Source organism: Argiope bruennichi, chromosome 6, assembly GCF_947563725.1.
Source record: "Argiope bruennichi chromosome 6, qqArgBrue1.1, whole genome shotgun sequence".
Classification (NCBI taxonomy): Eukaryota; Metazoa; Arthropoda; class Arachnida; order Araneae; family Araneidae; genus Argiope; species Argiope bruennichi.
In genome coordinates this window covers 20,677,781-20,690,970 of record NC_079156.1, presented here as the reverse complement: position 1 = coordinate 20,690,970, position 13,190 = coordinate 20,677,781, and the positions used below count along the sequence as shown (strand labels likewise).

The following is a 13,190-nucleotide window of genomic DNA, read 5'->3' as shown; positions in this document are numbered from 1 at the left end:
CTTTAATCTGGGCGTGTTTTTTAATCAAATTTTTACTTATATGCAAATCAGAGGGTTTATGTCTTCGAATATGTAGTAAAATTGCAGTTTACTATTCCCATTTAATACTGATGAATGTTTATAAAGATGAATGTTTATGTATCTGTCTGTGAATGTATGAGAACCTTGTAGCAGTTTTTATAGCGTTTTTCTTATATTTAATAAATTAAAAATTATACTAATCTTGGTGTTTTCCGACAACAAAACGACTTTTATATCGTTTCAAAATTGTCTATATATTGATATTAATTTAAGAGATGTAAAAAGGCTTTCTGAAATTTGTTACGTTTTAAAATTATTATTATTATTATTCAAATTAATTAATTATTATTAAAATACAAAAATTCAAACCGCTTTCATTGTTTCATCAAACATTGAATCGGGTGACTTTTGGCTACTGCTGAAGACTAAAAAGAATAATTCTGTTAAATATCTATGTAATTTAAACGACAAAAAAAATTTTGATATTTAATAATATCGTAGCATGTCAAAAAAATGCATTTATATTATTAAATATGCCCGGAAAAAAATTGCAACCATCTTTTTTTTATTTTTCTTGTAAATTAAACAGCTATTAAATAGAATTATACTTTTTTAGCTTTCAATAATATAACAAAATTGCCCATTCAATATTTGGTGAAATGATGAAAGCGGTTTGAATTTCAGGGCGATTATATCGCGAAGATAGATTCATCACCTATTGTATGCCAACGAATTCAAAAACCCTATGCGCTTTTGTGCATGTTTTAGGATGGGTTCAATTCTTCAAAATAGTGGTGAGAGGTAAGATGAAAGGAGAAGATGTTTACATTTAACAATAAGATTACTCGCAGACTAAATTAAAATAATAAGATCAGAAACGACACGATATTCATATAGAAATCGGAAAAAAATGAACGAAAAAGTATCTAATAGGGCGGAAATCAAGGTCAAAGACTGACGAAGAATTTCGGAAATGCGCTCATCCTTCCCGCGTGTCACCCCTTAGTGAGATAAAATCGTCGTAAAGTGGCCGTTTCAGGATACTTAAACGACCACTTTACGACGCAATGTTTCAGTATGCAACTGAATGTATCAGTGTGCAATCAGTATGAAACGACCACTCAGGACGCAATGTATCAGTATGAAACGACCACTCAGGACGTAATGTATCAGTATGCAATTTTTGAAATATTTTTTCGAACTATGAAAAACCAAAAGTAGAAAGATAAAACAAATTACAAAAAAAACTATTGCACTTATATAATGCTTGCTCTTAAATTCTGTTAGCAAAATATTATTCAGTTCATATGAAATGAATCGTGAAATCCACAACGATAGTATAATCAGAAAATTTATACTCTCATTGCTTTTTGCAGAACCTTCATTATTTTGTTTCTGTAGCAAGTTAAACAATAATATAGCATTACTTAAGAACTGATATCCAGTTAATGGAAAAACAGTTTTAAATAATAGCTCAGCTCTGATATTATAATGCAAAAACACGCAATATGCTTAAAAAGAGATAAAATCAGCACAAATATCTCTTGCCTTTTGCTTCAAGGTAATTTAGCGTGAACAATTGTATTTTGCTTTTACATAACTACTTTCCGTTACTAGGAATAATTTTTAAAATATTCGAATATTGTAATTGAGGAAATGAAGGTGCATTTTCCGCAAATGTTTCAGAACAAAATATGGCTGTCCATAAATCATGCGACCAAAAATTCTTTTTTTTTCAGATTAATAGTTATTATCGCCTGATTGTTATTAAGAATTTAAACAAATGATGATTTAAAAATATAAATGATGTTAAACTGTTTTCTCAATACTAATTACAAATCACAGACATTTGTTTACATTTCTTCATGTATGCTATTTTTAAAAAAAAACACCTAATTTTTAAGACAAAATATTAGATTTTGATAAAGGTAAGAAAAAAAATTCAACTTTGAAAATGAAGCACAACTCATTTTCTCACAGTCACACAAACAACAGGAAGATAGGAACATTTTAACATACATAAATGGAAAAACAATAAATAAATATTATAATCTAAAATTAATGAAAAAAATTTAAGCACTTACAAATTGGTTTCATTTAATTGAAAATGCATAACACTGGTATTGTTCAAGAAGTTTATATAATGATTTAATGAATGTTATTTCAATTTTAACCAAGCAAATTTAAAATCGTTTGAGATTCGAATTAAATCAGAACACTGATTTTAATAACTGTTACTGCAAAGTCTTACGAACATAAGAAAAATTGCAAGTATTGCAGAATTTTTCGATGATTTTATAAAAATTCAGTGAATATGATCATGAAATAATAAAGTATATTTGAAAGAGTGAATTTAAATTACGTCGAGAAAAAAATAGAGATTTTCACTTGAAAAAACAAATCACATTTTTGATATATTCAAAAATTAGAGATGAAAAATATTATTTATTACATCACTTGAAACAGAATAAAGAACATTTTTGGCATTATATAAACTTCTTCGATTCACAGATAATAACTGATCAAAGAATTTATAAACTATTTCTTTTAGTGTATAGGCATGGAGCGTTAAATGTAAACTATTCATATATCATCAGCTTTTTCTTTTTTTTATCTCTTTATTTTAATTCAATTTTAATGGCCTTCTACATATCTGATAAATTTTTAATGCATCTAATTTATTAAACCTTGTAAAAAATCGTATCGAAAACTCTTTAACTAAATTAAAATTCTTAAATAAATTTTAATCTCTTTTTTAATCAATGAATTTTATAAATATTTGTATTTTAAGTGCATAGTGCTTTCAATCATTAATTTTTAATTTTAATCTCCATTTTCACTTTCTAATTATAATTTTTAATATTTCAACTTGCATCAAAATGTAATTTTCTTCAAAAAAAATAGTTTTAGAAAACTTTTTGTAATAACTGTTACACGATAATATTAAAATTTGTTTTGTTTATATTTGTCAAATATTAAGGCATTTTATTTAAATTAAGTCTTGCAGTAGGTAAAAGAACTATTTATATTTAATCACATTTAATATTAAAGAACCTTTTTTAAAAAAATATTATTTTCAATTTATTAGAATTGATTCATTTTTTAAAGAACAATATTATCCATCAAAATAGATTTGAAAATTATCGTCTGCACATTTCTGATTAGTTTTTGTGAAAGGATGAATAAATAATTCATATTACATAACTTTTCTGATAAAGTTTAATTACTAATCTTAATTAATTCTATTATTTCATGAATATTTTCTGAAATTCACATTATTAATTAGAAATTAGTTTTTAAACCGGCTCAAAAAATATTTGCAAGTAATGAAATTTTTCGACTCGAATATTTTTATTCTTGTGTATTATGAATAAACACGATCGATTTCATTTCACTTACCTTGGGAATTAAGGATTAAAAGCCCGGAGACGCGCAACTGGTGTGCTTCGCGATCAATGTGGATGGAAAAGCTGAATTTCAGTCTTCGCAGACGATAATGTAGGGTTGGAAGGGGGCGCCCCGGACGCTCGGAAAGACGGAAATGAGACGAGCGCGGGAGTCATGTGAGTTTTTTCTCCCCCTTTTGAATGCGATGATAGAGTTATGTAAACAAAGTATGATTTATAGACTAGGGTGAAGACGCACTTTAAATGATATTTGAAGGTAAATTTCGTTTTGAATAATAATGCTTAGCAAATATGCTTATCAGAGTTAATAAACAAACAGAAAAGATTTTATGTAGGTAATTTTATGAATGAGGCAAAATGTGTTATTCTTAAACTTTTTTTAGAATTTCGACCATTGTATAAACAGCGAGTGATAGGGATGATAATGTCGTGATCATTAAAAATCATCACATAAAATGCCAACATCATTTTAGACAATACGTAGATGTCACAAAAATACAGGGTGGTAATAAAGGAATCTCCGAATTTTTCAGGGATATTATAAAAAAACCAAAGCAAAGTACAGCCTTGCTGTTCATCTAAATCAAAAATAATATTTGAAAGTTGAAATTCGACACAATTATAAGTGTTTAATATGAGCCTCCGAAAATTCGATGGACATCGAAGCATACTCATTCCGGAATTTTTTTTAATCATGCCTGGCGCGAAACTGTTAAAGGATGCAAGTAAGCGCGTGTGGCAATATTTGGGAGGGGGGAGCTACATCAAACGGCAGGTATTTGTTTCATCTCTACCAAATGAATTTAAAACATGCACATTTGTAGCTTTCAAAGCATCGCATCAAATGTTGATAAAAAAAAAAAAAAAACTTTGGAATGAACAATCGTTGAGCTTTGATATTGTTTCCATTGTAAGAGGAACTTACATTGAATACTTATAACTAAGTTGAATTTAAACTTTCAACTGTAATTTCTGACGTACAACAAGGAGGGATATTCATTTATAATCTATCTGTATTGCTGTCAATGTTCTTCCATTTTTACAAAAAAAAATTAAACATTTATAGGAATAATATATTTTTTGTATAATACAAGACTATACAACGTACAATAATGTAGACTGTACAACGCAAAATTACAGATTTTCTATACAATTTTCGATATGTGTTCAAAATCAATAAAATGACAAGTTAGTTTTAGTCGTTATTTTTTCCTCGTACGTATAATTTAAGAATATCTAGTTAAAAAATTTTCTTTATTGAGAAATTTCAAAGTGAAATGATAAAACTACAATAAATGGACTCTATGATAACAATAAGTATGTTATTTTAAAAGTAAATTAGTAAAGAAAGAGTTAAGTGTTAACAGCGAAATCAGTTAAGTTCGTTTACTATGTTAAACAGTCGACTTTTTGCTAAATTATGATTTTTTTTTTATTTAATATCCTTAATGTTTAAATAGGCTTCTTCAAATCAAACCTTTTGAATTTTGTTTCTAAGTATATTTTTTTCGGGAAGTCAGTGATTTTTATATTTGCATTTCCGTATGTCTAAATTCTGTTTTGCTTGTTTAGATTTCTTTGTTTCTCAAATTCTATTGTTTGGTAGTATTTTCTCACAAAAAAAAAACCATAAATTAAAATTTAATGCATATTTTTTATTCCATTCAGGTATAACAATTTCTCAATAAGTCTTGCAATTCCTGAACTAGAGAATAAGTAATCTATTCTTCTAGAAATATTTTATAGCTGTTTTAATGCTTCACAATGTGAAAAAAGTCGAATATTTCTTATCATTTATCAGTGTAACACCATTATTTTAAGAATGGATAGAAATATCATTAATATTTTAATTCAGAAACTCGATATACATTTCTTAAGCAATCTGCAAATGTTTTGACAAACTTCAAAACTAAAAGATTTTTGCTTTAAATCTCTTTTTAGCGAAAAAAAAAAGTCCATACGGTTTTGCCATTTAACTTGTATATTTTGGGTTTACAGATGTTTCTTCAAGCTTCTTTATGCAAGTATTCAAAAATATATTTATTTTCGAAGGTTTTTTTAAAAAATCATCTCGAAATTAATCACATACTTTCTTAAGGATGCTAATTTGAAAATTATCGACGAAACCAGTTAAAGTAAGCTTATAATAAAGGATGCTAATAAAATTGTTGATCACACAGAATTTTAATACTATTAATAAAAGAAATTCTAATATAACATAAAAAAGTATTAGAACATTTTCCTGTCCTCCATGTTATTTATCATGATCCAAAATGGAGACACGTTTCATATTTACGAAATCTTATTTTAAACCATGGAAACGGAAACAGCCTGTAAATTCACATCAAAAGCAATCTTTATTCCAGGAATTCGAAGAAAGTTTTCTTTAAGAATCCGCTGGTTAACAATCAGATTCCAACAAACGATATTTAGAGTACTCCCGCGTTTCCAGATGCTAATCATCAAGTGGCAAACTCCTTCAGAATAAAGAGAACGCTGCGTCTTCAGAATTCACTCCCCCCCCCCCAGAGAATCGTCTGAGATGTTTTTCATCTCTCTGGAGCAGATCAGAAGAGGGGGAGGTAGCACTTAAAAATCTCTTCTCTTGAGAGAGCGGGAATTTGCAGACGATTTGCCTTAAGGTGGTTTAAAAAAAAGTCTTTCATCCTTCACATTTCTAAAGAGCTTGATTCTCTTTTGTTTTTGACTTTAAATGAATAGAATTTCGAAATGATATTCAAGAGTTCGCATGCTATAGAATAAAATTGGATACATTTCACAGTGGTGAGGATAGCGAGATTTTTTCTAATAACGAAAATGAGATTTAAAAAAATGTCATTAATGCTCTTTAAAATTAAAAGGTGAAATTTCTACATTCAAATATTGGTATCAATTTCATGCATTTATTTCATTCATCTTTAGATTTTATGTATTTTAATCTTAGATAAAATATAAATAGAAGTACAGATCTCATTCTGTTATTGTTAACTGAGTATGAGTTTAAGATTTCCATTCTAGGAATACGTTTGTGAGTACTCTAAGTAGAAGAAAGATGTCCCATTTCCTTTATGTATACATATTGTTACGAAATTTCCGGGGTTCGTTTGGATAGTGGTGGTTATATGGTGTGAAGAACGCTCAATCACCAGGCGACAGTAGAAAATAAAACACGACGTTTATTTACACGAAGACAAACAGGACAGTACAAGGACGACAACTATATACAGCACAGAAGATGATTATCTTCAGCCGAGACGTGCAGCATACAACAGTATACACAACAGCTCTACTCCGTCGCTAGTCCCTGGAAGACGAGTTCTTCACCGTCTCTTCCAACTACTCCTCGACTCCACTGGTCTACGACTCAATTCACCACTACGACGATACCACTGGTCCACGACCACTCTTCTCTGTCGCTTCCGACTACTCAATTCACCACTCGACTCACCACTACTCTGCTCTGCTCTTTCGCTTCCGACTTCTCCTCAATTCACCACTCGACTCACCACTGCCAAACAGCTGATGGTGCTTCCTATTATAGGTCTCAGGACGCGGTGCTAGAAGCCTCTCAACCAATCAGGAACGTTCGAGACGTAACTCGGTTCCTACTGGACCGATCGGGAAAAGTCTCGATGTTTAAGGTATAATCCATTTTATCGCCAACGTTGCCAAATTCGTCGCCAAGTCGCCAAATGGTCGCCAAGTTTGTCGCTAAGCTCTGGTACCTCCTATGGAACCGACTATGCTGGGAAGCCGCCTTACAGATTCGTAACAATATGTTTATTATTATTTTAGTGCTTTCAGGATAGAGTTCGCTCTCAATACTGGTAGAATTTTGCATTAGCCGCCTTTTTTTTCAGTCAGTCTCTGGAAATAATAATTGCATCCAATTCAATCTTTTATTCATATCTTGGTGTACATGATTCCTTCTACAAATCGCGATAGTGAAAAATATTTTAGTTTGTATAGTTTGTATGCTTGCATTTCCTTAATAGCCTTGCGTCTGTTCTGCTTATTTTGTACATGAACTTTCCTACTTTACTTTGCAACTTTTAAATGGCTTTTTTCATACAATATTTTTATAAAACATATATAAGGCAATCGGTAAAAACCTTTTAAAGCCATTTAAATTTTTAAAAAACGACGTCTCATATAGTAGGGAAGTAACGTGTATCTATAGTAAAATGCCTATGTTGAATTTATTGTGACACATTGCAACGCTCCTAGTGGTGAAATAAGGAAGTTATAAAAAAATAACTCAGAAAATATAAGACATCGATTAAAAAGTCCGGTTATAAAGGTGTAAATTACATCACAATAAAAACACAGGAAAAATATCATGGGTTTAACTTTAAAATCGGTGGAGATATTTCAATTAAAATTATAAGATTTCTGTAACTTATAAAAGGGTTTGTTCTGAAATTGAAAAGTGGTATTCCTCCTTAGAGAGCCTTTTCTAGATTTTTATTTTTATTATTTTTGTTTATTTTCTTCTCTGCGTCAGCGTTAATTAACTCGGCCAAACTGTATGATATACAGGAGAATACATTTTTCAAGACAAGTAATTTTTATAATTTTAACCGCAAATATCTCCGCAGATTTTACAGGTAATTCCATGAAAAATGTTCCTACATTTTTATTATGGTATAGCGTACAATTTTTTAACTGGACTTACTGGTCGATCTCCTTTATTTTCTTAGCGATTTTTTTTTAATTTTCCATTATGTAATTACAAAATTGCAATCGCAATTTTGTAATTATTTTCATATTTTTTAAAAAAAAAAACTTCCTTGGTCTGCTGCTTGGAGTGCCATAATCTGTCCAAACAAATTCAGCATAGTTACTTTACTATAAGTAAGCAGGTACTTCATTTCACTTTCCTGGCTATGCGAGACGCTGTTTTGTATTTAAATAGCTTAAAAAGACATTAGCAATCAGCCGTTTATGTTTGTTGTAAAACAAATATATGTACATAAATATGTGCTGTATGTGGCATATTTATAATGGGGTTTTGAGAGTAAAGTATGGAAAACATATAATGAGATAAGTTAATGAGATAAACTCCTAAATGGGATAAGCAAAATCGATAATTCTCCTATGAATTATCTACCTACAGCATAAACCGTGGCAGCATCATTTCTCATTCGTTTATCCCTCTTATGATCTTTTCCATCGCTCTCCAAACGATGAATTCATAAATAGAAAAGAAAATCATTTGAAAAAAAAATCTCTCGTTAAGGCCATGACAAATCCTCCTTTTAGTTAAAACCCTCTTCCATTCCGACCACCCACTGCCTCTACTTGCGGCGGCGGAATAAAAGCGATTTGTCATTTTTAAAAGCAGGAAAATGGATCGAAGTAGGGATGTAATGGATTTGTTGCTATTCCGTGCGATAGCTTTCGTTCGAATGTTTATTCTCTTTTTAACAATATTTTCATATTTGTTAAGAAGAGGATTTCATGAAAATTTTTATTAGTAAATAAATTAAATTTGTTGTGCAGAGAGCGCGTAAAAAAACAGATATATTGATTATATTTTGGTTTAATTTAAATATGCTTATATCCTGTTATGAAATTAGCCAAAACGGTTAGTTTAGTGGGATTTGGTTGTTCCGAACAATTGTAAGATGATGAGGACGACAGCTGAGTCGACACACTCTCTCTCCAACATCTACAAAAGAGCCTCTTCCTTGGAATCGGTTTTCGAACTTTTTATCCGCCATATACAAAACAAAGAGTGTAACAAAATAACTAACGATATCATATGTAAAAGCATTAGTAATTATAAAGTGATAATCTTGTTCCCTAACTTAAGATAAGTTGTGATTCACTGAATTAATTTTGTAGTTTAATTAATATATATAATTATCTAGCACCGTCTGGTGGACGTTAAAAATATCCCAGTTCTTTTTATCTGCATTATTAATAGATGTTAAGTTCCAACTTCTATCATGGTGTCTATCGAATGAAGTAGTTTTTCTTTATTTGATTGATTTATCGATGGGCAAATAAAATTAAACATGTATAAAAATTAGTTATAAAACCTTAAATTTGTCGCAAAAATAATCGATGAGCTGAGAACTACACTTTTTGTCACTTCATATTTATGCTGATTCATTAGTTATTATTGCCAATATTTTTCTCGCTGATTCAATTTAATCATTTAAAAACAGCTTATCATTAGCATAGAAGGTAAAAGCCAAGGCATGGGATTCAGACATTTGATTCGAAAGAAGAATGTTTGAGATCTTTCTTAAAATCGAATTTCGAATGATAAACCAATATGAATTTTTGAGTTTCGAATAATAAATTATGCAATACGATCAAGTTGTTTACTGGAGATTTTCATGGTGAAGAGCAAATTTAAACCAGTTTCTTATGAAATTCCTATAGGAGCGAAATCTAACCCATATTTGCTAATCACCTCTGATTTATATTTCAGGAATAAGATATGGATCGTTGCCCAAGTGTCTTAACCCAAGGGAAGTGTCTCACTTTTCATTTTATAAAGACTCTTAGACTCTTTGACTCAAAGACTTGATTAATTCCGTTAGATTTGTGAAATTAGTCAAAAACGGTCACTTAAAAGAAAATCTATGTTTTGTTGCAGGTTGCATTCAGAATAAATACTGTCACGGACGTGACGACTGAAAGGTTGAAAAAAAAATAATCTGCCACGCTGGGTAATGAAGCTTTATTTCACGAATTTTCTAAGGAACAGGTAACCAAAACAGAGGCAAGATGTACACAAAGAACTATACTTGTGGACACTAAAAATATAAGTCGCTAAATAGAAAACAGTTATAGAGTTAAATATAAATAACTAGATAGCTCGCTCAACGCTTGAAAGAGATAATCACTTCAATTCCTTCAGCCTCTAGGGCTTATATGTGTCTTTGGACAGGGAATTACGTCACATGAAATTTTCTAGTAAAATCTAGAGATCTTGATTCTTAATACAGATAAAGGGATTGAATTCTTGCGTTTTTCAGGCCCTTTAATTTTGTCATCGGGGGAAGGGAAACTGTATTCGTAACCAGGCGTTCATTCGGTATCAATAAAATATTCCTGTCAATCTCTCTTTCTAACAAAGGGACTCATGTGATGGGGAAGGCAAATTACAGAATCGAAACAATTTAAATAAGTTTTATATATCTCTTGTTATAAATTAATTTGCATCATTTGGTATATTAACTAACATTAGGGGTCATAAAAATTAGGATTGAAAATATAATTTTTAATGCATAAAAATTGTTAGAGATTTGGTAACTCATAGGAATGCGGCAAAAATGGCTCTATGTTTACTTCTAAAATAGTTTACCATCTTTTTTTCTGTCCATTTTTACCTGCGAGGCACGTAGAAATAGAAGAGAAGAAAGAAATCTTTCCTTTTCGAGAAAGTTTTTATTTTTTTTATTTTTCGTACTTTGATGTGGTTTGCGCGATTTTTTTTCCCACCTCTGAGAATTTCCAAGGATTTGCAAGATTTATCTCGTGTTTATTTCAGAGAAAATAGGAATGAATTTAATATCCTCGCTTGAAGGAAAAAGTAATTTGTATCTTCCTACGTTTAAAACAATGGGAAAATTTAACACATCAACATCATAATTAATCAGAGGCGAATTTAGCATTTTGTAGACTTAGGCAATGCATAATATGAGGACCCTCTTCTATTAAATTGTCAGCTTAATTTCCCATTTCAGCAAGCTGAAAACAAACACAGCGACAAAATTACTGAAAAATTAATCACATTTATTACTAGTATTGCTTCATGGTTTCCTTTTTTACAAATATAAACATTTAATTGTTTAGAAATACTGTAAGGAAATAACTAATTTGAAGCAAATACTGCTTTAAAATTTATTTTATAGTTCATCTGGGGTCACCACTGCTGAACTAATGAAAAGATATGCACACCTGCAAGCCTTCCAAACACCACATCAAATATGCTGAAAGAATATGGGATGAGTTACCGTATCGCTTTGAAAGCATTCGTATTTTTGAAGGAACAGATAATGAACACTTATAGCAGCATTAAATTAAAAATTTTAATTGTTATTTGTAGTTTATAATAAATAACATGGCTGTAATTCGTTTTATCTATTAAAAGCACTACGAGGTTGAGATATTCATTTATATTCTCTGTATTATGAAATTCTATAGATCAGTATTTTCATGTAACTCCTTAATCATATGATAAGCATTAATATGGATGGGATATAGTATTTATAGATATATTTTCTTTTCTGTTGTTCATTCCCTTCCTTCAAGAGGCACAATGAATTGCAAAATTAAATGGGTGCGTCTTATTTCACGTGCATCATGTGAGTGTTCAACGGCATTTATTAAGCAACAAATAAAGTATTTAACATATTTCTTTAACCTAATTATCAATTGGCAAATCTTTGAACTTTCAAACTTTCATCTTCCCAAATCCCTCGCCAAATATCGCCAGGAATCCTTTTTACTCTTAGCTCTTTTAGAGGAAGATAAAAAAAACATTTAAAAAAATATTTTTCTGTTGAAAATTCTTGATAGAAAGAGCATGCTAATTATTTCACTCCGATGCCATCATTATTATTTCTTATTCCTTCGAAATAATTTAGACGTTCTTTTCAATGCGTTGCAAAGAAAAAGAAGAAATCATAATATGAATAGTATGTCGCATTTTATTCTGTATGGATAAATATGGCTTCATAAAAAAACCTCATTATTTTTAAAATAATACCAATAGAATATGAAAAAGGAATGAAAAAAAAGGCACTCAGTTCTCTTTGTTTTACAAAAATTTGTAAAAGAAAAAAAAACCCATCTTTTAAACAATTCAGGTTAAAGTAACAGCTAACAAGGCACTGACTATTTTTCTCAGCAGATGGCGCAACGATTTTCATCTTGAGTGATGCTGTTACAATTTGACCCAGTGCATCTAATAGTTATTTCTTCTTTTACGTAGTAATATTAAAGTGTGTGTGTGTGTGTGTGTGCGCGCCTGTGCGTGTGTGTGTGTGCGCGCCTGTGCGTGTGTGTGCGCGTGCTCGAGCATCTTAGGACAGGAATAAACTCACTTCTTTTTGTAAAGTTCAGGGATTTTTTTTCATAATTTTTAATTGCTTATACAGATATGTAAATCTTCAATTTGTGTTGCTGTATTTGAATTTTTTGTTAGTAGTTTTTTATATATTTATATCCTTTGCATATTTATTCTTTTTTTTTTCCTAGAGCTTTTCAGTTTTATGGAATTTTTATATCCAAAGAGATCAAATTTTGAATGAAAATCAGATCTCTAAGAGAAAGAAATTATCTGTTTGAATCTCAGCCTGTAAGTCGCACTAAATAAAATTTTCAGGCCGGCTTCATTTTTATTCCTTTTTATCCTAATAATTTGTTAATGGACTCTAGACTCTTGACTTTCATATATATATATATATATATATATATATATATATATATATATATATATATTATAAACAGAGAATATTCTGATGTGTTAATGGTAACCAGAAGTCATAATAGTACATAATAGTACTACGTCCATGAAGTGTACCATGTTGTCACATAATTTTGTGACATCACGGTAATTATTACGCTGATGTAGTGGTACCAATTCATGATAGCATTTTAGCTTCAAATTCAACACAAGAGTTTAAAGGAACTGGAAACATTTGTACCTTAAAAAAAGTTGATTTTTTTTCTTTCAATTTTAGTCAAAATTAATAGTGATTATTTCAATGATTACAGAAATATTTCATTTGTATTGTTTTA

At 30.1% G+C, this 13,190-nt stretch overlaps 1 protein-coding gene across 4 annotated transcripts in view; it reads right to left on the bottom strand.

The window, feature by feature from the left end:
* The window catches only part of LOC129971375 (tumor protein p53-inducible protein 11-like), a 404,928-nt gene that overhangs the window by 133,499 nt on the left and 258,239 nt on the right, over window positions 1-13,190 (bottom strand). The window contains exon 1 of one of the 4 annotated variants that reach the window (XM_056085080.1): window positions 3,421-3,533. The exons of the other annotated variants lie outside the window; for them this stretch is intronic. The gene's annotated coding sequence lies outside the window, so the exon portion shown is untranslated. Of the gene's footprint in view, window positions 1-3,420; window positions 3,534-13,190 lie in introns of those variants that run through there. 4 annotated transcript variants of the gene reach the window in all.